The sequence below is a fragment of the Haliaeetus leucocephalus genome, unplaced genomic scaffold (assembly GCF_000737465.1).
Source record: "Haliaeetus leucocephalus isolate CR32 unplaced genomic scaffold, Haliaeetus_leucocephalus-4.0 Scaffold906, whole genome shotgun sequence".
NCBI lineage: Eukaryota > Metazoa > Chordata > Aves > Accipitriformes > Accipitridae > Haliaeetus > Haliaeetus leucocephalus.
This window is the reverse complement of record NW_010973342.1, coordinates 1,733,771-1,757,180: the sequence shown is the minus strand read 5'-3', so window position 1 is coordinate 1,757,180 and position 23,410 is coordinate 1,733,771. Positions and strand designations below refer to the sequence as shown.

At 40.0% G+C, this 23,410-nt stretch overlaps 1 long non-coding RNA gene across 1 annotated transcript; it reads right to left on the bottom strand.

The window, feature by feature from the left end:
- Positions 1 to 7,018: 7,018 nt before the first annotated feature.
- On the bottom strand, positions 7,019 to 21,050 carry LOC104841668. The gene is made up of 3 exons (XR_775392.1): positions 20,561 to 21,050; positions 17,947 to 18,047; positions 7,019 to 10,523 (listed from the first exon to the last, which is right to left on the bottom strand). It is a non-coding gene; the product is annotated as an uncharacterized LOC104841668 (long non-coding RNA).
- Positions 21,051 to 23,410: the final 2,360 nt, after the last annotated feature.

Genomic DNA, 23,410 nt, shown 5'->3' with positions numbered 1-23,410 from the left:
CTGGGCTGGGCTCCCTCGGCGAGCTGCCGGCGGGAGCCACCCTCGCCCCCTCGGGAGGGCTGGCTGCGGGGTGACGACGGGGAGGGAAACACCCAAGGGCCGGGGCAGGAATGCGAAGGAGGAAACCGGGGGATAATGATGGAGCGTGGCGGTGTTTGTGATGGGAGGTCCTTCTGAAATCCGTAACGACTCTTGAGGGCAAGGTTAGCAAATAAAGTTTATTTTGCTGCTAGATGAAAGCCTGTCTGGGAGGAAAGTCGTCTTTTGGAAGATTGGTGCCATTGAACGTCGGTTTTGGTAGCCGAGCTCCTCAGGAGCCGGGAAGATTTTATTCCAGTTTTTTAAATGCCGGCTTAATCGGAACTGTTTACACAACTGTGGAGTAATGAAAGAGCAACATTTTTAGCATAGTAGATGGGTGAAAATGGGCCGCTGTAAGACTGAAAATATGACAAAGATGACACACCAAAGTACTAATTAAGCTCCTTAATTGCGAAAGTAATAATGCCCTTTTCAGGTGTACAGTAGCACCTCTCATTTCTCAAATACGTGAACACATACGGGTCTAAGGGAAGTCAAGATTAGGTAAGATGTCAGAGTAAGTCTTCTGTCTGCGCGTAATTCTAAGGGTTTTCTTCCTTTTATTTACTGCTAGGTGTGTGGCTCCTAGAGTTCCAAAACGTGGTACGTCATCTACGTTGGCTAACACTGTTTCTTTTGTGCAAACATCATCTTTGGTCACTGGAACCAAGCTCATCTTTTAAAAGATGATCTCCCCCCACCCTGAGTGTAGTCCTGTTTAGGCCTTTTGACAAGTTAAGCTCGTATATAAAAATACGTCTCATAAGAAACATGAATGCAAGCCAAGATAGTAACCACTGCCTCCCAGCCTATGTACTCATTTCCTGATACATGAGCAGCATTGCTCTTTTTTTTTTTTTTTTTAGCTAGGGTTCACCTTTTTGAACATCCTTAGCACCTAATTTAGTCATAAATTTGATTTAGGCTAGCCAGAAGTTAAATATGCAGGATTATGTAGCTACACGAGCTACCGACATTGTCTTAAATGCTGCCGAGGCAGTAATTGATGTCATACGAACGTGCAGTTCATCAGTTCGGCTTTCTCCAAACCTTGAAGGAGTATTACAGGAAAGCTCTAAAGAGAAAGTAGCGCTTTAAACACTGTGATAGAAGGACAGCGTCATTCTCTGAACCATTTAATTACCGTTCCAAGTTATTTTCTTGTTATGAAAAGCTGAAACTGAAAAGCTTTGGGGGAAAAATCCTGCTGACTGTTTTCTGCTGAGTCATTCCACTGGTTTATCAGAAGCATTTCACCAACACTGTAATACGACTTGCGCCAATTGCAATCAAATCTTCTTTTGTTCACAAGCTCTGAATCTGAATTCCCCTTTTCAAGGTAGAAATAAAATATAGTAAAATATGGGACACCTGGGATTTGTCTGTAATAACAGTTGGCACCAATTTTAATCAATCTCCATTCAGTCTTCTGAACATATTTGCAATGTGTTAGTAAGGTATATCACTAATATGAATCCACTTACCTTATTTCACCCTTTCTATAATTATTTTTTTCTCTGAAAGCTCTGTAGAAGGGACAGATGCTCAGAACATCAGTGTTCCTCTAATAGAGCAAGTCAGAGCATGCAAGCCAATGATAGATTATTCTGAATAGTCACGTAGTTGCTGTGTGACATTTCAGATTGACAGTTCTGGTTTTGTGGTCAGATCTCAGGAATCCCAACAGTGGAATTTTTTGTTTGCTTGTTGGTTTTTGTTGGATTTTATTTTCCCAACAGCCAACTTGATTCTGATCTCCGTTTGGCAAGCATTTCAGAAACAGCTGGTACATGACCATATGCCGTGCTGGCACTGCTGTGAGCTTATTTCCCACTTGTCCTCCTGGTCAATCAGAGCTGCTCCATGTGCTGAAGGACAGCTGGTCCCTTGGCATGCGAAGCAGCTAATGAACTTTTTCTCCAAAAAACTGTAGGGATACAGCATGCTGACTCCAATCAGTGGCTTTTCCTTTCTGAACTGCAAAGATGGAAGTTCTCTATGGGAACCCTGTTTGTTGCCCCTGTGTGACAACCTACACACAGCGAGAACAACTAGGTGGGTGTGTATTGTAGGAGACAGCAGTTGTTTGGAAAATCAAGGCTAAATGATCTGTGTTGAATGCTAAACCACATCTGAGTGACTGATGGTCTTGTGCTTTTAGCTGTCAGCCTCAGCAAGTACCACTGTTTCCCTCTTTCATTCTGACCTCTGCTGGAAAGGGTCTCCAGTAAATTTCTAAAAGTTTATTAATTTCACCATATAATATTTTTTTCCTATTAAGGAGCATACCGAAGGAGGAATTGCACAGCAGTTCAGTATTACATACATAGCCACGGCTTGTAAGCATTTTACTGTCAGCCATCCATCTTACTTCCTTAAAATTGGCCAGTTTATAATATTCCCTAAAATTTCCTGCTAGGTGCAATAAAAAACCCTGATTCTCCCTGAGCAGGGGTTCTGTATCAGTTAACTTTGAAAGTCATGATAACCAATCATTAGACAGCCCTCTATTGTTCACACTTCATAAACTGTTCATATGAAATGCTTGATAGAAACAATCTGCCCATTCAGCGTTTTAGAAATGGAGATAGAGCAACATTCATGAGGGAATAAATGTAGTTTAAGAACAAAAAAGATCATCTAAGTGTGCAGGATCTAAATATATACATAAATTCATAGATATTTTTAAAATCTGGAAAATGGATGGACCTTAATGTAAGGTGAAACAAGGAACATCCAACAAATACATGATGCGTTTTATTGGGTATCTTGATGTACAGCTTCAGGAGTATATAATTACCTCTTTGAAACTACTTTGCTTAATTGCATGAAGGCTTGTGTAACTTTTTTACTACTTTCACGGTCCATTTCAGGTTTTGAGCAAAGACATTCACACCTCCCAAAAGTAATAACTAGGTTCAAATGACACATTCAAAAGGCATTCCTCAGCACTAGATCAGGTTTCAGATTCCTTTTTACTGATCCCTTTTTCCTAATAATATCCTGGCACAGTGAAAAAGCAAGCTGTAGATACCCACCACATCGGAGGGCCACTTTGTTGTCAGCATCAAGGACCTCATCTACCACCATGAATGGAAAGTAACATTAAATTTTAGTAGGATCTGCATTAGGCCACAATTCAACCTTTTTCCTTTCAGACTTTTCTCTAACAGGTTTCAGTATATTTAATAGGAACGCACTAGCATGGTGAGTTTGGAAGATCTGAGTCACTTCAAAAATCAATTACAAAATTCAAAGTAAAATTGTTTTCTGTTTAATACAACCCTATCACTATAACCTCAAAATGTATTTTTGCTTTCTTTGAACACAAACCACGCATATGAAACTGTCACAGAAATTGCAGGTCAGGCAGTGCTGTTCTGTAACAAGAATGGCTGGGCTTGGTGTTGGTATTTCTTTGGGACCCTACATTTTTTTTAAAGTTATTCTGCTTCAGCGTACTCTTACCCTTTTTCATCCTGCAGTACTAACAATTGGGAAACCCTAATAATACCCTGAGAAACCTTTGGGAAGTCCAAAATAATACATGAACAGGACTCTGTCTCAACATGCTGCTGTGTGCATAAAACAGACCACCCGAAATCTACTGTAAGAAATACTCAGAGAAGATGTGAAAGAACAGCGATAATTGCCTACACCACTTTGGACAAGCAGCCAAGCAGCACAAAAGATAAAGAAAATGAAAGCTTTATGCTACATAATGAATGTAAAAGTCCAAGTACCTAGATAGAGCATTGGAAACAGTAAACCAAGGAACAGCTTTCACTAGTGGTATAATGAAAAGGGTACAGAAAGTACAGTGTTATAAAAATAAGATAATTTTCACAAGTGATGAAACACAATACAAATTGCATTTTAAGGACAGTTAGTCACTGTAAAGTATACCAATGTCTCAAAATCTGATCTTTTTTTTGGTAATGCACATGTAGAAGAATTTGATGTCATAATGAGGTACTAATTTAATTGCATTATATTTGTTGCTACATCAGCTATTGTCAAGCCATTAAGTTAATTACATGTTAAGTTTTAAACTAGATGAAACACATTATGACATCTGTTTTTTCCTATTTACTACAGCATTCCAGAATTACCATGTTGGAAATGTCTGAGGTTTTGGCAGCTTGCTGTCTTACAAATAGTTCATGAATACAATTAACCATCCTTGAGTAGCCTGCAGCATCAGCATCCAATCCTTGCCTTACTCGTCAGAAATACAATTATTGTTCCACACTAATTCCACCAAACGTTTTTTTTCAGATATTGGCCATATTCTCAGTCAGTGAAAATGCTGAAAACAGAGTTGATTGCATTATACTAGCTGACGATCTGGCCACAGATTTTGGAATGAATATACTAAAAGAGTCATTCCATCTTTATTAATGATCTATATGAAACAAAAAGTGAAAGAAACATGAAAATGTATCGAGTTCTTAAAGTAGTTGCATTGAAGGTATTATCCTTTTCATCCAATACATCAGCATTTTCTTAACATGATACTCTGTTGCAGACCCCAGTAAAAGAAAAGATTCTTTGTGTATTAATGGCTTATTGTCTTGGCACTCTGACATTATGTTTTGACTGATCAAAAAAGCTTTCTTATCTGATCCCATGGTAAAAACTGCAAAGCAAAAAGAGTGCATGTTTTCAGATGCTTTAAAAAAAATACATATTTTGAAAGCTGTGGCAGATAAGGGAATCTGTATGCGTGACTTATAGGCTGTAATAATCTTATGTTTGTTCTATATATTTTTGTGTGCGTGAACTAACTGTTTTATCTGTGTGGGAGCAGAAGGAAAAATGGCCATTGCTGCTTTCTGATAGAACTGATAAGCTGGGAAGTGCTGCCATTAAAAATAACTAATTCCATAGATATCAAAGAACCATTAAGAGTGGCTGATTAATGCCAGCAGCTATTACAAAGAGTTCATATAGGATAAGGAAAAAAGTCAAGTTTGACAAAAGCGGCATTTAAAAAAGGGTATTGAATCCCAACCAAAAAAATTACTATTTTGATCTTAGAAAAAAATTGTTTGGAAATACATGCTGAGATCTAGTACCTGCATTTCCAAACCTGTAACTGCACTAAGGAGAGATTTCTAGCTACTGTGATTGACTGCAGGGCTGTCAGCCTGAAATAGAAAGCACTGAGCAGCATGAGAGAGGGAAAGGGTATTTTTCTGTCAAGAAGTAGCTAATATTTCAATACTTTGCAACTACACTGTTAAGCTCTCTAAAATATCTTTCATGATATTTTGGCTTGTAATTCCAACTGAATGATATTTAGGCGCTCATTTGAAGAGTTACTCACTGGAGCTTGTTAATGGGAAAAAAACCTATCTCGCTTTCCAAGGCCAATTTATGTATTTATATTTCAAAGGTGTTTTCTCTCAAGGAAGTTTTCTCTGTTGGCATGAATATTACTTGTTTTCTGGTTTCATTAGGATTTTGTGTTGAAAGAGATGTGTCTCTTGAGTTTGATAATATTTCAATATCAACTGCCAAGGGACAAAAAAGCAGGCATAGCTTTAACTGGCTGAATGAAAATTTCTGTCTTGATCTTGAAAAACTTCACATGCTTCGACAGTTGAAGAGGTCATGAAATAAAGGAATGGTTAAATGTCTAGACCCAGCCAGCTTTTCCAGGTGTAGGGAAGCCAGAGGTCATTTCCCCTAAGAAAGCAACATTTTTCTCTCTCTGAGGCTGATTGTAGGGCCAGGTAGAGCTAAATCCTGAACCTACTGTGATCAGATAACACAAGGAGGAGGCACTAAAGACCAAGGTAATCCAGTGGTGGTGTATCAGAGGAGAGTATTAGATGCCAGGTTTGGGCTAAAACTACAGATCACAGATGGAATTAGAATCCTATGAGATGGATCTCTTGGACTTTGGTTGTTAAAGGGGTAAAATGAATGCAGTATCATTAAATAAAAGAGTAGTTTATTTCTCAGAACACACATTTTCTTCCTAAATGTCAATGTCAATATTCACAGCAGTGAATAAGAATTGGCAGCCAAGGGCATTGCTTTCTGGCTTGTTGCAATATTTTGATTTTACAGATTTTTATTCCTGGGAGCATACTTTCACAGATGAATGTGTTTCTTTACACCAAACAGTACTTCATAGAAAAGTTTTTCAGGTAGGCAATTATACCCTTAAGAAACAAGCTGAAAATTCCATGCTTCACTGTTGTGCATAGCAGTGATTTCCATATCTGGAATTGAAGCATTGCTGTGCCAAAAAATATTAAGGCAACGTTTCTTATGCAGTCTGTGAAAAACTATAAGCCCCTGTAAAAAGGGATTCAGGGCACCTGTATGTGGCACAGGCTTCTCTGCTTTGGCTGGTTTCAGGTGGGATAGAGTTAATTTTCTTTCTAGTAGCTGGTACAGTGTTATGTCTTGGATTCAGTATGAGAAGAATGTTGATAACACACTGATGTTTTCTGTTGTTGCTAAGTAGTGTTTAGACTAAGTCAAGGATTTTTCGGCTTCTCATGCCCAGCCAGCAAGAAGGCTGGAGGGGCACAAGAAGTTGGAAGGGGACACAGCCAGGGCAGCTGACCCAACTGGCTAAAGGGATATTCCATACCATGAATGGAATGATGTGACATCATGCCCAGTATATAAACTGGGGGGAGCTGGCTGGGGAGGGGCAGATCACTGCTCAGGAACTAACTGGGCATCGTTTGGCGAGTGGTGAGCAATTGCATTGTGCATCACTTGTTTTGTATATTCCAATCCTTTTATTGTTATTATTGGCATTTAATTATTGTTATTATTATAATTATTAGTTTCTTTCTTTCTGTTCTATTAAACTGTTCTTATCTCAACCCATGAGTTTTACCTTTTTCCTTCCGATTCTCTCCCCCATCTCACTGGGTGGGGGGAGAAGTGAGTGAGCGGCTGTGTGGTGCTTAGCTGCTGGCTGGGATTAAACCATGACATCTCCCCCGACTGCTTAGGGCTGCCAGGTGATCCAGGACTCCCTTATACTGAAATGGAGAACTGCTTAGAGCTCATCAGTAGAAAACACTATTGAAAACCATCTGAAAAGACAGCAGGTTTGGCTTTGCCAGAAATAACTCTAGACAACAAGACATTTTTACAAGTAAGTAGGGGTCGTGAGAGGCCCCCACTTCACATCCACATGACTGCACTTTCTTCTCTCCTCACTCCCCCAAACCAGTGTGGCTACATCCAGGTTTCCTATTGGGGATGGTTCTTGGCATGTGCTACTCCAGATGATGCTAGACAGTGGTTATTGGCCAACTGTGCTAACAGTTAAGTACTACGTAGTCCTGTGTTCAAGTCCATATGCTGGTCTTGGTTTATATGCCACTGTAGACATAACTTCAGAGTTAAAAATACTGTTTTGTGTCCTCAGAGCAGGCAGGTACCAGTGGAGGACACAGCTGTGGCAGCCCTGTGCACAGGAATCTGTTGATTTGTGTATTTATCTTAGAAGACAGAAATGTTTCTTCTAGAACCTTTTCAGTCTTGAGGAAGCTGAACCCACTGATTCTGATTTTCCAAAGGAATGAGCAGATGGTAGAATGCCCTAGGATACAGGCCACTGTCCATCCCTCTCGTTGCAACTGAGTTATTGTTCAGAAAGGAAAGGCAGAACCAAGAAGGGTATAAAACCAGACCCAAACTCCCTATATCTTGTTGCTGAAGATACTCCTTTAAAATGAAAAGTCTAAAAGACTTGGAATTCAAACTCTATTTCCATTTATATGTATGCAGTTTACCTCACTCTGTAATGCAAAATGTAAATACTATCTCTATCTCATGAGTGAGTTACTGAGAGTTAAAAGGAGGGAGGATATGGACCTCATCCTAAGCTATTCTCTACACTGCTGCTTAGAGCAGTCTTCTGGAGGAGCTCGCTCCACAGGCGGGATAAGAGTGCTTAATGTCAGCTGGGAGTACTAAATGGATTTTGAGCTAAATTCAGTGCTATTCATGGATGCTAGATGTGGGAATGGGCTCTCTAGGGATGAGTTTAGGCACTTCTTTCTCAATTACAGCTTTAAGAGTTCAGTTCGGGATACTTTTAAGTGTGTGTGTGTCTTTGTAGAAAATTTTGCAGTCCGACATGGAAACTCCAGTAAATTTTAAGCTCTTCCATGGATAATATGTGACCTGAATAGCTCTCAGATTTTAGGCACCATGCAGACTGGAGCTATTACAGAGCTGGTAGGAAGACCAATGAGCAGAGATAGGCTCTTATAACTGAAATGTGTTATTTGCTCTCTCATCTTCACACATGCAGATTTGGAAAAGTGAAGAAGGCAGCCTCCCTGCTTACAGTCACCAACTTTTGAATGAGGGGGTAAATTCCCATAGTTTAGCTTCAGCTGCTTCAGATATTTGATACATTTTCTGTGTGTGTGTGCAGTATTTCTTCTGTGAATGAGGTTAACAATATATATGATACTAGTCTTCATGTTCGTTGTTTCATAGATTTACCATCAACTGTCTGGTAAAGTATTGTGCAGTGAAAGTGAGGTATTCAGCTGCAGTTTCTTTTCAGCAAACTCATTAATTGACTTTTCTAGACAGTCACTGCTTGTCACTATTTGTGACAAGGGAGTTCTGAAAACTGTTACATGAGCTAGTGGTAGAAAGAAATACTTCCAATGTACGGTAAAAGTACTGCCCCATTTGTTTTACAAAGAAAACCTTAGCAATAGCTCAGCTGAAATTTAACAACTGCCTGGTTTCATTGCTGTTAGTGGTCTCATCCAAAGTCAATGATAAGTGCTTACATTTTTCTGTGATTGCTCTCAAATTTTGAGCATGTGATTGTTTGCACCAACTATTCTGCTTTCTATAGTTACATGGGATGATAACAAGCTTCCATGTTTTGTTAATTTTTTTTAGCCATAGATGCAGAGAACATTTTAACTGCATACCTTTTTCTGGCTCACCATCCCATTTCAGGGGTTCACTTGAGGCATGTCTCATCTGGGGCAGCCAGGTTTTGAGTTTATGCAGTGACATTTTAAATCAGCATGCTTCTTTGCTTGTGATGTTGATTTTGGGGGGAGTTTCTTTTAATTCTGTAATGATTAGGTTCTCCAGTGCACTTCTCTTATTTTTTTCATGGTGGTAGGTTTTGTAATGTCAGCTGATATTATATTCCTTTGGCACACCTATCATTTGCATGCACATAAGGCACTGAAGGTGCTCATTATTTTCAGCTAACAAGTAATCTTGTTCCCACTTAATTTGAAATACATTGTTCTCTGTATCCTAATTTTGGCTTTTACAGTTACTTGCCTCATTGCATTTGGATTGCACTGCACCATGTTTTAATACATCATATTTAAAACCTGCAAGATAAAACATCACAATAAATAGATACATAGATATAATTACAACAGAAACATTATGGCAGCTAAGGAGGTTGACATGATTTATCACCTGTCAAGAGCGCAGCATCATAGGTACAGTGGACAGCATGGTGCTGCTCCACTGAGTAGAAGCTCAGTCTTCCCACTGGTCTCACCAGGTTCTCAGCCTTCCCAGGGCTGAATAGAGAGGTTGTACCAACACGTTTCTGCACTCACTCACAACAGCGGCAGAAGTCTCTACAGACGGGCTCTTGTGATAACATTATTGCAGCAACAACCCATTCCCAGAAGGAGATGAGAAGGTTTATCAGAGGTTCCTGCACCTGCACTCTCCACTTTTTTAACCCTGGAGCTGCTGCTGGACAAATACGCCGGTCTCTGCTTGCCGAGCGATGGCAAACCACTCCTTCATGTGGAAGCAGCAACTTCTGCTGGGGTTCATGCACCTCCTGAATTAGTCACTTCCTTTCATCTCCACTCCAAGATTGTACAAGATGGTAGTGATAGCACGAGAGGAATTGTCTTGTGAGCTATATTTAGCTTTCGCAACACCCACATAGTGTATCATATTTGCAGACAATATCAGTTACTGTTTGCAGTCACTAAATGTCTCAGTAAGAAATTAATGTAATGCCAATGAAAAAAATAAGCTTCATAATTTAAGTTGTCTCTTTGGGAAAGGTTTACCGCATACAACTATGAATACTCCTTTCATCTTGCATAAGGGTTTTTTCTTCCACTTTCGGTTCCTTTTCCATGTGACATCAGAAAATCAAAAAAGCCATTTGTAAACTATAATATAAGGGAGTCCACAGGAAGTCACAGCAGAATATTTATATTTACATTGTATTGGAAAACCTGCTTCTGAAGATAAAGCATTAGTTAAACAAAATGGGGTACATGTGGTTTTCCAGAAGGGAACATAACCTTTAAGCCCCAATGCCTGGAAGGGATCTGGGGAAGGACCATACGAACTCTGCAACACTTTGACAGGGTATAGCACGTATGTAAGGTTCTAATGGTTTCTCACCTCCAGCATGCTGACAGTTCAGTTGTGGACTTCTGGAAAGCACAGAATAACAATGATGCAGCCAATTTTTCAGTTTAGCAAAATGTTAGAGAAGACACTATACAGAGATGAATCTATGTTTACCTGGTTAATAAACACAAATTCCTTACTCCCCAGGGAAGAAAAAAATAATGGTGTTGCAAAGTTTGTTGCACAGGTTCATAAAAGTAAAAGCAGAAATCCATAAATGTACATGTATATGCTAGTATATATTCATGCCTATAAATTATACTGGTTTTTCAGATAGGAGTGCTGAACAGTACATTGCTGTGTTTCTCAGTATATGCGTACATCATTTCCATGCATGTTTCAAGAGATTGACTGAATTCTTGACGGTGAATGATAAGGGAGTGTGGGTTGTGGAGCACTGAGATAATGCCAAGAGTCACCTGCAGCGTATGAAAAGGGTGGAGCTACCAAACTTACTATGTCAGACCTCACAGAAGTTAAATATTTAAGTTGTCTCAGTGTTATTTAATAAATTTTTCAGTGTCTCATGATCTCTTAGATCTCTTTTGGTGGATTGCCTGGAGACTGTGTCCCAATCACAGGGAAATACTGGTTTACCATGATAAATATTCCTTCAGGAATGCGTGCTGGTAAACTGCTCTTTTAAACACTGAAGTGTAGGCTAAGCCTTAAATGTGTGCTGAGATCTTGATTTCACTGGGTTTTAATCATGCATTAAAGCGGTTTCCTAAGTTAGGGCCAGAAAGATATACAATTTACAACTAATTGAACAGGAAGAACACAACCTGTTAAGATCCTAGACTCCTCTCATCATCCATATATATATATATATGTTTACAATATAATTTTAATACAAATCTGGGCAAAATTAGAGTTTTTTAAAAAGCATTCATAATTTGCACAGGATTTTCAGATAACTGCATGGCACAAGATGAAGGGACACAGGCAGGAAATTTGTAAGAGAAGGGAGTACATCAGAGCCTGCCTCTGAACTTCCTTGACCTGAGACATCATTGAATTCAGAGAATTAATTCAAACCCATCTCAAGCAAACATGATTTGGAATGGCCAGAAGATGCTGGGATGATATCCAAAAGACAATTAATAGAACAAAAGCTTTTCATGTATTTCATGACATGCACCCTGGCAAACAGCTCAGTAAAATTGATATTGATAAAGCCAGTGGGGCCTGGGTCACTGGTATTCAAGGCTATACCTTTAAATATTGGAAAGGTTTACCAGGAATTGCAGAACGAACCATTTTTGTTACTAGGAAGTTTCTGTCTTACAGAAAATCATGTATTATCATCATTCAAAGATTCAGTGTCATATAAAGATAATTTCTTATGTATACCAAGAATACAGGAAATACAAAAAAATTAAAGGAGTAGTCCCTCATGAAACAGATTAAATAATTTGACAAATAATATTATTTAAATGTATGCTTTAGATTATCTTCTGTGCTATATCAAGAAAAATATTATAATATAAACGTTTCAAACATAAAACATGTAATTAAATAAGTTTAGCTAGCATATACAAAAGAGAGACAACTGTAAAACAGAAATAGAGACAATTTCAATTAAGCAAGAGTAGCTATTCTCCCACACCTAGTACACAAACAGCTGAGACTAGCTTCTGTTTATTCCAGTTTATACCTGTATTTGATCCTTTACAGAACTAAAGCAGTAAAACTGACACCAAGTACGATCTTGCAGTGACAGAACATGCTGCCTGGAACTTACATGTGGGAACACCTGACAATATCCAAGGGCAAGTCCTGCCTGACCAGCCTAGTGGCCTTCTATGATGGAGTGACCACATCAGTTGACAAGGGAAGAGCTATGGCTGTCATCTGTCTGGACTTCAGTAAGGCCTTTGACATGGTGCCCCACAACATCCTTCTCTCTAAATTGGAGAGATATGGATTTGATGGATGGACTGTTGGGTGGATGAGGAATTGGCTGGATGGTCGCATCCAGAGAGTAGTGGCCAACAGCTCAATGTCCAGTTGGAGATCAGTGACGAGTGGTGTCCCTCAGGGGTCCATACTGGGACTAATACTGTTTAATATCTCCATCAATGACATAGATGGTGGGATTGAGTGCACCCTCAGCAAATTTGCAGACAACACCAAGCTGAGCGGTGCAGCTGACATGCCTAAGGGAAGGGATGCCATCCAGAGGGACCTGGACAACCTTGAGAAGTGTGCCCATGTGAACCTCATGAGGCTCAAAAAGGCCAAGTGCAAGGTCCTGCACAAGACAGCCTGGGGGATGAAGGGATTGAGAGCCGCCCTGCGGAAAAGGACTTGGGGATACTGGTGGATGAAAAATTGGACATGAGCTGGCAAAATGTGCTCGCAGCCCAGAAGGCCAACCGTATCCTGGGCTGCATGAAAAGAAGCTTGGCTAGCAGGTCGAGGGAGGTGATTCTGCCCCTCTACTCCACTCTGGCGAGACCCCACCTGGAGTACTCTGTCCAGCTCTGAAGTCCTCAGTAGAAGAAAGACATGGACCTTTTGATTTTAAACTAAAGGAAAGTGGATTCAGACTAGATATAAGGAAGAGATTTTTTACGATGAGGGTGGTGAAACACTGGAACAGATTGCCCAGAGAGGTGGTAGATGTCCCATCCCTGGAAACATTCAAGGTCAGGTTGGATGGGGCTTTGAGCAACCTGATCTAGTTGAAGATGTCCCTGACTATTGCAGGGGGGTTGGACTAGATGACCTCTAACTGTTCCTTCCAACCCAAACCGTTCTATGATTCGATGATATCGGTTCTGATGCTGAAAATATTTTGACATGTGAATAGTTTTATTTCCATATTCGAGACTATAGGTAAAAGATGTGCCACATGCTAGGTAATTATGCAAATCAAAACTTCCCCCCCTCACCCCCCCAGTTTAATTGTAGTAAGTTTGCTAGTAAGATACAGCAAGGAACAATGGGCTCCAAATCCTGTCTCAGTTTGTTACATCCCATGTCTGTGTGCTATTTTCTCTTTTCCTAACTTTCAGTATATTCTTCTCAGCAGCCACCCAGTGCATGATGCATTCAGTTCACAACTTCATGTGATATATCTGGTTATAGTGTCAGAAACAAGGTTACTCGCTGATTCAGCCTAATGGAATTACTGGTAGCAATTGGTAATGGAATTACTTGTAGCAATTTCTCTATAAATACCTAATGAGGGGAATCTTCAAAAAGAGATAGCGTTGCTGAGCAGATCGATTGTGTCCATTTGGATACTCAAAATAATAAATAGGAACAAAATGTGTTTTATTGAAGTATTCTATATGAAAATTTACATTTTCTGTAACATGAAACTGAAAAATCACGTTCAATAATTTGAAGCTTTGAATTTCATTTGAAATCTGAATTCAGATTTGAATCCAAAATTAGTAAGTTATCTAATAAGCAATCAAAGCTGAAATATCTGTCTTTATTGGTGGCTATTGCACAAGAAAAGAAGGTATAGAAGCTAATAAGTCCACCCAACTAATATATAGCACTTGTAATCATTATTTCTCAAACTGCTTTGCAAATTGACCTTCTCTCATTTTGTAAAGGAAGAAACTGTGACGCAGAGAGAGAAGGTGATTTACCAAAGGTGTTACAGCAGGCCAGAGGTACGGTTGCAAGCAGAAGCCCAGACTTTGCTGCCCGGTCCTGCTGTCGGTCCACCAGCGCTGTGGTGCTCATCAGTGATCAATGGAAAACAAAAATCTTCTTCAGAGAGTATTAACCAGCTTCCACCATAACACAGTGTGCTGCTTGTTCATATATATGCATTACTTCCTCTTACTGGAAGAACAAGGAAAAAATCCCTTCAATTTTCAAGATGAGAAACTGGAACTTTATAGTAAAATTAATGCTGGCAGAAACATTTATCCCTCTGTGACCTTTTACTGTTTTGTTAAATGAGCAGCTTCTCTCCCTCCAGCCATAGTGATTCCCTCTTCGTTCCTATTCAAAGAATCAGTTCAGACTGATTCAAGTACTTTTAGAGGTGGCTGCCAAACGAATACATTGCATTTCACTGAGTTGCAAATGCTGGTTAGGTCACAAGATGCTCAGGCATAAAAGGCTTTATCCTAAACACTGGGCATTTTCCCTTCTCTCTTCTCCCCCTTCTTGCACGCAAGAGGGCTGAGAATCATTGATTCACATTTATTTGTGAAATAGAGAGTCTGGTCTCTTCATACATCATATGCAAATTTAACTATGTTATCTGAGCTGTCTGAATTTTTACAACCGATTTAATTGTACTATTTAAAATGATGCACGCTTATACTGGTACAAATGTGTTTTATACTGCCCCTGGTTTTCTGCTGAGGAAAAATAAGCTATTCTGATACAGCTTCTCCTAAACGGGAGGTATACAGCTTTAACTGTAGTAATATAGTTAGGTCAGCACAACTTTCTATTGTAAACAAGGCCTATATTGCATGGCTAAGGCTAGATTACTCAGTTTTTCAAAAGGCCTGCCTACAGAATATGCACAACCAGTGTAACTAGTTGTGTTTTAATAAATACTAATAATATGTGTCTAATTACGACAGTTCGTCTTGGCATTTCCTGTGTGCCTCTCACGGAATGACTAAGCGCTTCTCGTCTCACCACGGAGCCAATTACTGACTACAGGCTGTTATTAGGGGCAGTCCTATATAATTTTCACAATTATAATATATGTCATTTCATAGTTGTGGACTGCCGACGAGTGAGCACTGTCCATCTAGAAGAAAAATATTCCCTGCAATTGCTTTCAAGGGCTGAGAGAGGTAAATGTTTACTCACATGCACAGCTTTTCTGACCATGAATAGTCCCCCTGATTCAAGGGTATTAAGCCTGGTAGTAAGTATTTGCAGAATCAATGCCTTAATCAGCATGCTTAAATGTTTAATTTTGCTTTCTCCAAATGTGTTTGCAAGATGCTAAAGTAGTCTTATGATTCTACACATGCAGGTTAGCTCCTCTTTTGGAACTGCATTTCAATTTGAAAGAAGCTCAGGCAAGCAAAACCCACTGTTACACTTACTCCAAGGTGTGTTTTATGATGGATGTAGTGGTCAGAATATCACACAGACAAATAATTCAGTAGAAATGTGCAAATAATCAGATAGAAATGTGCAAATAATCACATGACAAAGTTCTGAAATCTTGTTAAAAAGTGGGATCTAGAAACTGTGGGTTAGATTTTTATTGCTAGAATGAACAGATGCCATTCACTGACGTCAAAGGCTAAGGTAAAATGGAAACAAGTAGAAAATAGGGCTTTTATGGAAAGAAATTTGACATCAGTATCTCTTTTGCCTTCTTTTCCCTCTCCTCTTAACAGGCAGCCAGCTCCTACTCTCTGTTTTTGCCCTGTTGTCTTGGTGTCATCTTTTCCTGTCTACACCCTTTTCATACTTCTGTGCAGCACTAGATCCAAGAAATCAGTTTTGCCTGCTACTACCAAATCTGTGGGGGCTTTTGAGTGCTCCTCTCTGCCAAAAATCAATTACAGAACTTTGGCTCTTCTTGTTTCCCCCTAATGCTTAATCCTTTATAGATGACTAAGGAGTTTAGCCGTGAAGGTGCTCACTCTCTCTCTTGTAAGAGGAAATGCCCTTGAAGGTGTCTTGAGCCCTTTCCAAGGAGCTCTGGGAAGGTAAATACATGTCTGTGCTGTCTGCTGTGAGTTTTGTACCTACTTCTTATCTTCACTTGTCCACAAAGCCTGCCTCTCACTATGCACTTGCAAGTTCAGTCTGGCACCTGATAGCTGGCTCTGCAGACGAGAAATTCAGATGTAGACGATAGCTGTGTCCATACCTGAGCTCCTCCTCTTTGCAAGCATGGGTGATGCCCCTGCACTCCAAAAAGGTCTTGAGACCTCCACACTGAAGATGTACTTGGTGTACAGCACCTGAATTACGAACGCAGTTTTATGTTTTGGCAGTGTGATTAAAAATAGAGTCACTTCATAGAGAACCGGTTCTTTAGAAAATGTTGCAAAGAAGGTAAAGTTATCCTACGGCAGTTGTATGTGGTGTGAAATTAATTATGTCTTTGTTCTACAAACTGTAATAATTAAAATCTAATCCACAGTACAATCAATACATGTTGCCATTGCTTTCACTAATGTATGCACATAAATAAGTGTAGAGGGAGAAGCTGTAAGTATATGTGATGAGGTTAATGAAGCCTTTGATAATACTTCACTCGGTATTTTCATAGTTAAGGTACATTTAGGTACTGACAAACATTATTTAATGTTAATAAATTAAAATTAATTAATTAAAAATGGGAACTGCTTACTTGCAGCAGTTTGGTAGAAAAATATTTGAAGATTATAGGGAAAAAAAAAAGCACTTATGAGTCAACAATGTCATACTGCTGCACAAAAGTAACCATCTATGAGGATGTCTTAGGAGGAGTGTTGCATGTGAATAAAATCAAGCAATCCTTCCACACTACTTAGCTTTTTGAAGGTCTGAACTTAAAAGTTGCTCATGTTCTTTTTTGCAGATCAGTGAGAGCAAGAGTCCAAGGAAAAGCAATGACTGATTGATTCCCTTCCCTGACAGTTCAGGACCAGGACCACTAACTGAGATGCTGCAGAGAAACTCACTGTGCATATTTTTGGATCTACATCATGTGCATAAGTGTTGCATGTTCATAAAATAAGCAGTGAGTAGGGTATTATTGACCTGCATGCCACTGAAAGCATTTACACTTGGTGAAAAATATAATGATCTCCTGGTTAGCAAAGCAGCATATGACTTGCATAAACTGGGCCTGAAAATTTAAGGGTCTACATAACAAGAGCAACTTAAAAAGAGATTATCTGGGACAATATTGAAATAATAAGGCACCTCTCTCCTGGCCAAGATTGTTGGAAGCGCAGCATACAATAGAAGATGACACTAGGAGCCAACAGACTGAGTTCAAGTCCTGCTGTTCTTGATGTGCTCAGCAGTTGTGGGGAGGTCGGTGTATCTCTCTGTTTCCCTTCACACTGTAGTTCTTGGTTTCTCCTTTATGTGTTTTGACCTTTTTGCTACCTTTGACTTCTATCTCTTTGGAGCCAGACCATCTTCCCCAGTGTTTCTGTAAAGTTTAGTACAATGTGTCTCTGGATCTTTGCACGAGTCTTTAGACACTACCACAATAGTAATTTAGCAGGGAGGAAATGAATTTCTTTCTTAGACAGAGAAATGATCCCAAAGATACGTTAACATCTGAGACTTGAATTTTAACAAATGACTCTTAGGTTCTGTGGCATCTACTTCAGCATGCCATTGACTTCACAGTAAGTATGCTGCGGACTGAAGCTATACATATGCTACAGACAACTTTCCTTTGGCTACAGACTACAGAAAGCTAGACTGGCATTAACAGCTGCCTGAAGCACAGGTTACAGTAAAGTATATCATGTTCATATCATCATTACATACCTTGGATTCCACTGTAAGCCTGAAGTCTGGGAGTGAGGAGAGCTTTTCGGACCATAAATACATTAGCTTGGCATGATGAACTGTGCAGCTCTGTCCTTCAGCTAAGAGAAAAAAAATACTTTTATTCCACAGACATATTCTTGAGACTGCTGAAGAGCAAATGAAGATAGGATTTTCTCCCCTGTTACAGAAAACTTGGAGACATTTCTATCTGTCACAGATATTACTGATATTCTCAACGCATGTGTGTATCTGAGGCCAGGTTAAGTGTAAATATTCATTCACAAACTTAGATAATTCATGAGTGTGCTTACAGCTAAGTGTGCAATAAAATCCTTCATTATTATTCATTATGCAGTTTGTAGAGTGTTGGCAATTTTCTTTAAGGGAATAGGAGAGAGACTGTAGAAACAAGTAAGAGATAATTATCAGAAACCTAGGGAAAAGAGAATTGCAGCTTTTATGATGCTTGAAAACTGCGGAGAAGAAATGGACCAAAGGGACAGAGGATTAAGGATGAGGAAAAAAAGACATGCTGCTTTTACAAGGAGAGGACTTTGCAGCAAAAGAAATGTTTCACTTTCCTTAATACTGAATCCTTCATAAGGCCAAAATGAACATGAGGAAAAAATAAACCCAGAGGTAGAAATCCATCTGACTGAGAACAGACTCAAGACAATCTTTTTTGAAGATTTTAGAGATTTAAAAAAAAGGTTTTTAAAAAGAATACATATTTGAAACTAGTTGTATCCACAGCCACCAGGAGTAAATTCAGCATAAACAGAAATGCTTCAGTGCCTTCCCTAATAAGGGAAAAAGGGCATGACGCAATGTCTCTGATTGAAAACAAGTTCTCTTTTTTCTCTTGTTTGCTGTCAAAGTTTAACAAACTTATTTGCATTCACTTCTCCCAGATTTTCTGATAGTTTTGTCACTTGCAGCCAAACCTCTGTGCCATGAAACGCAGCGTTGTCAGCTCATCCAAAAAGCTCTGAGCTGCACCATTTACGGTATAAAAATTGAGACTAAATAAACAAATTCTGAATATAGGGCATTCGGGTGTTTGTTTGTACTTGGAAATCATCATCATTTTTGAGTCTTACTAGAGAAATTGCCCCGCAAAGCGATTTCCGACCCTTGATTCAGCATGCTGCTTCTGCATCGTTCCCAATCCCTGTTAATCCTGGGCATAAAAACCACCCGAGGCTACTGCGTGCTGCTGCAGAGCACTACGCTGTGGGTCAGAGGGACAGCCCTCTTCACCTTTCTTTATTGCCCTCTATCAAACAAATAACTCACAGGCATTAAAAACATTCCGAGTTAATAGAAGAGACCCTACTACCACGTGCAAAGTGTTTTGCACCAAATGGGAGGGGGCTGTGCGGGTTTCACCTGCGTATTAGCTCATCAGCGTGCAGTTCCAGCAAGGCTAAGGACATGAGGCCCCTCTAGCAGGGCTTGCAAAAGCTAATCCACAAAGTGTTCCTGCTAATTGCTTAATGTACTTGAAAGTGTGGAAATTAGAAAGTAGCTCAACTTTTTTATCTAATTGCTAAGTTCAGCTTTGTGTACTTCAACCGAAAGTAGCTGAGGGGACCATCCACCTGAGCAACGTAGTTGTTGGACTGTTACATGGACCGAACAGGCAAGTTAAAACCAGGTATTTATTTAGTGTATTTCTTTGATAGACTATATTTAGTGTATTTCTTTTCTTTAATTCTCATACTGTGTTTCTCTCATATATCTCTATATATAATTTGTGCATGTTTCAATGTTTTCGCATGAGCATCTTGAGGATATTTTTATACAAATGCAGGAGCATTCATATTCACAGATCTGAATGTTTGAAAATAGGAGATACTAATGGAATTTATTTCTGTAAATACAAGTCATTTACAGAAAGATCCTGTGTAAATGTTATCAGTTTGTGCTACTGGAACTATCACTATCAAATTAAGTATGTGCATTGCAGTAGCTCCTGAAGGCACTGGTCATAAATCAGGTTTGCGCTGCAAGAATATCAGTGGCTCTGGAAAAATGTGTTCTGCTGGGGGATGGGGGAGGACACCAGAGATAGCCGCTTGCTCTTTCTGGTTGATTAGACGTCCAGACCCCTACTAGTACAGCTGGCCTTGTCATATGCAACATGCCAAAGCCAAACATGGCTGAGCATGGAGAGCCGTTCTTAACTCATGAAGTATGGTCCTAGTCCTGCAAGGGATCTGCTAGCACAAGCTTTCTGATCTCTACAAGGGTATATGAGCAACGTCTAAGTCATCTGGTAGTAGACACGGAGCTGGATTAAACATCTAGGTGCCCCCGTGCAATTTTTCTATCTGTTAACAAATCTCTAAAATTTGACCAGGAATTAAGGCGTTGGAAGTGGAAACCCTTTTATAAGCAAAAAAGAAGGCATCGACATAGTATGAAATAGAGCTTGGAAAGTGGATGTGCCACCTTGCTACCCAGAGCCCTGCCGAAGCGGCTGGTGGGGCTCAGGCTCAACAATCAGCCCAAACACAGATGAAACTACACAGCGAAGCCCCCCACACTTTCATAGTGAGTTATCACTGTGCTGCAGCGTTACAACTGCAGACAAAAATAGCCACACTACAGTGAGTATAAGGTGAGTGAAGCAACGCAGTTATTGATGTAATCTTGGAAGTGCCAGCAGTGCCCGAGGTTTTCCTTTTGGTTTCTCTGTGCAGAATCTGGGTCTGAGTGATCCAGTCATTTAATTCTGAAACTCCCCCGTGATATTCACGTACTTCCCCAAACTGCAGATTTGCAGAAATTGAAACAGGCGCCTCTGCTTCACTGATAATTCTGTGGGAAAACATCTAATAAAAAAAGTTTACTTCCTTTTTCTCCCCTCAGTTCTTTCTGTTTTTACCAGATTTTGCAAAAGCAAAATCCCAAACACTACATTCCCTTGAAAATACGTTTCCGCCCCGACTCAGACCTTACATTTCTACTCATGGTCACTGTTTCCTTTTTAAATATTCTATGAAGAATTAAATATCTTAAAAGTTGAAGCTGAGAAAGCCAGACTCCAAAACACTGACAGTTTTCGCAGCTGTTTTCGCAGCATGAGCCTGCGTCCTTTCTGTGTTTACGAAAACACACTTTATCCTGTTTTATTATGACTAAACTCCTGCAGATTGTCCGCTTCAGAGAAATATTGCCCTGTGACCTGGCAGGAGTCCCTGCCGGCGATAACCCCGTCCCCGCCGGGGGCCCCGGCTAATCGCACCTCCCCAGCCTGCCTGCCTTCCCCAAGCCTCCTACAAAACCCGCCCTGCGCAACCATGACATCTGTATTTGCTATTTAACGGAGTTATTCTTAACAGCAGCTCGTTTTCAATATCTCCTTACAGTTTTGCTCGAGTATGAAGGTTGTCGCAGCTTTCCGTGGTTACTTCGCGTTAAGTCAGAACTGTTTCTGTAAATACGTAGACTGAAAAAACTTGGTTACAAACTCACGTCTGTGCAAAGCTGTGACCAGATTTGCGAAAATGTGTGGAAAAAAAGATGAAAATTTTCAAGATTCCTTTGCTGCTGCTCAAAATGAATCATCTATACATAAAAATTATGAAAACTTAAAAAATGGCACATTAACATATATACAAAGAAGAAGTGCATAACAATGATATAAATACTAAGTCTCTACCAAGATCTAGAATATAATTACAGGCTCAATTTTCTGAGAGATGAAAGAGACAATTTTTCAGAAATTTGGTTCTGTCTATCTCTCAGAGATACTGAATAAAACCATTTTTTTTTGTGCCCGCTACATTGTTGCTACTAATCAGGAAAATTCCTTTTTGTTTTTTATAATGTTTTTAGTAATATAATTGCTTCTTGGAGAATTATGGCAATAACAAGATATTTCAACCTCGATGACTAGGTAATACTAAAATACAGATATGGTACAGTAATTCAGATTATTGCAGGTATAATGAGCAATTTTCTCTCAACTTTTTAAAATGTTAACTCTTTTTTGGCTAAGATTGTGTCTTTATGGTAAAGGCTTACTAAATTATTTTGCTACCACTGCCTTGAGCCTTGTGACTGTAAGCCCAGCATAAGGGAATTTCTTCTGAAAGTAAATCTGAAGACAGTCACCTCATTTGAACTGTTTTCTTGAAGACTTTATGTACATCTTTTAAGTGGTAGTTTCCTCCCTCAAGAGCAAATGAGGGAGACAGACAGGATTTTATTCTTCAAATAAATGTAAGCAGTTCTCAGGACTTGTCACTGAACTTGTATTTTCTGGTGGAATGTCAGTCTTCTAGGTGCCCATTCTAGCTGTCCCCTCTTCATGTGAACTACTAGTATGGTGATCACTAGTATTTTAATTTGATTCTTGTGTTTTATGCTTCAATTTGATTTACTTTTGTGATAGATATATCAAACAATGCATCAGTCCAGGTTTTGCATGAAGCAGCAATCCGCCACTCTCAGGTTGGCATTAAAGGGCTGCGTGGGCTGGATTCCTGAAACCACCTGAGAAGTGTGCTGGTGCCTAGATATTTAAAACATATTTATGTATAGCTCTGCCGAGTGTGACAAGGCTTATATGAACTAAATGACTAAGCGGCATTTCAGAAGTGGCATAGATGCTGCCAGGTCCCAAGATGTAGTGTGACAGCATGCAAAGATACCCAAATGAGAGGCAAACAAGGTCACAACTAGAAAACAAGCCAGCACTGGAACTGAATTAACCCACCAGCCCGCCCTGGCTAATTGGCCCTGCTGAGAGTGAACGTGTTCATTAATCTGGGTGCAGCATCATCCTCATACCGACTTCTAGACCGAAGCTACTATTTCTGACAGGCAGATCACTGTGATATGTAGATGTAGTAATTTGCACAGAGGCTCCTGACGTGGCATGGCATGGCTGGAAGGAATGGCACCGCAGGTCCCCGTTGGCTTTGGGTGGCATTGAGGCTGCTCGATGGCCACCTTCCCTCAAACAGCAGGGGCACACCTTGGTGGCAAGGTACGCCGGCCCCGGTGGGGGCCAAGACCTATTGCTGGCAGATCCTCAGCTGATAGACTGCACCAAGGCTGCTTGGTTGGGCTCCAGCCCTGACTGCAGGAGATCCAGGCAGGAGCGGGAGAGATGTGGGGCAAGGCGATGGTGGCAGGCATCAGGGAGAGGCTCAGGGCAGGGAGGCGGCGGGGAAGGGAGTGAAGACAGAGAGGTGGTAGCGATGGAGCCTGGGTTTAAAAAGCAGATTTTTGGAGGGCTTTTCGAGCAATGAACACCCGTCGGTGCACCTCCAGGAGTGCCTGATGGATTCATTGCAGGGACTAACAGGCTTCATCTTCTCTGTTCATCAAAAGCCTAATCAAAACCAAGATTAGGTTCTTTTGAAAATCCATCTATGCTGCACCGGGATGGGGTATTCTGCTCAGCACAAAAATATGCTTTGATAATTCATCTAATTAGATGGAGAAA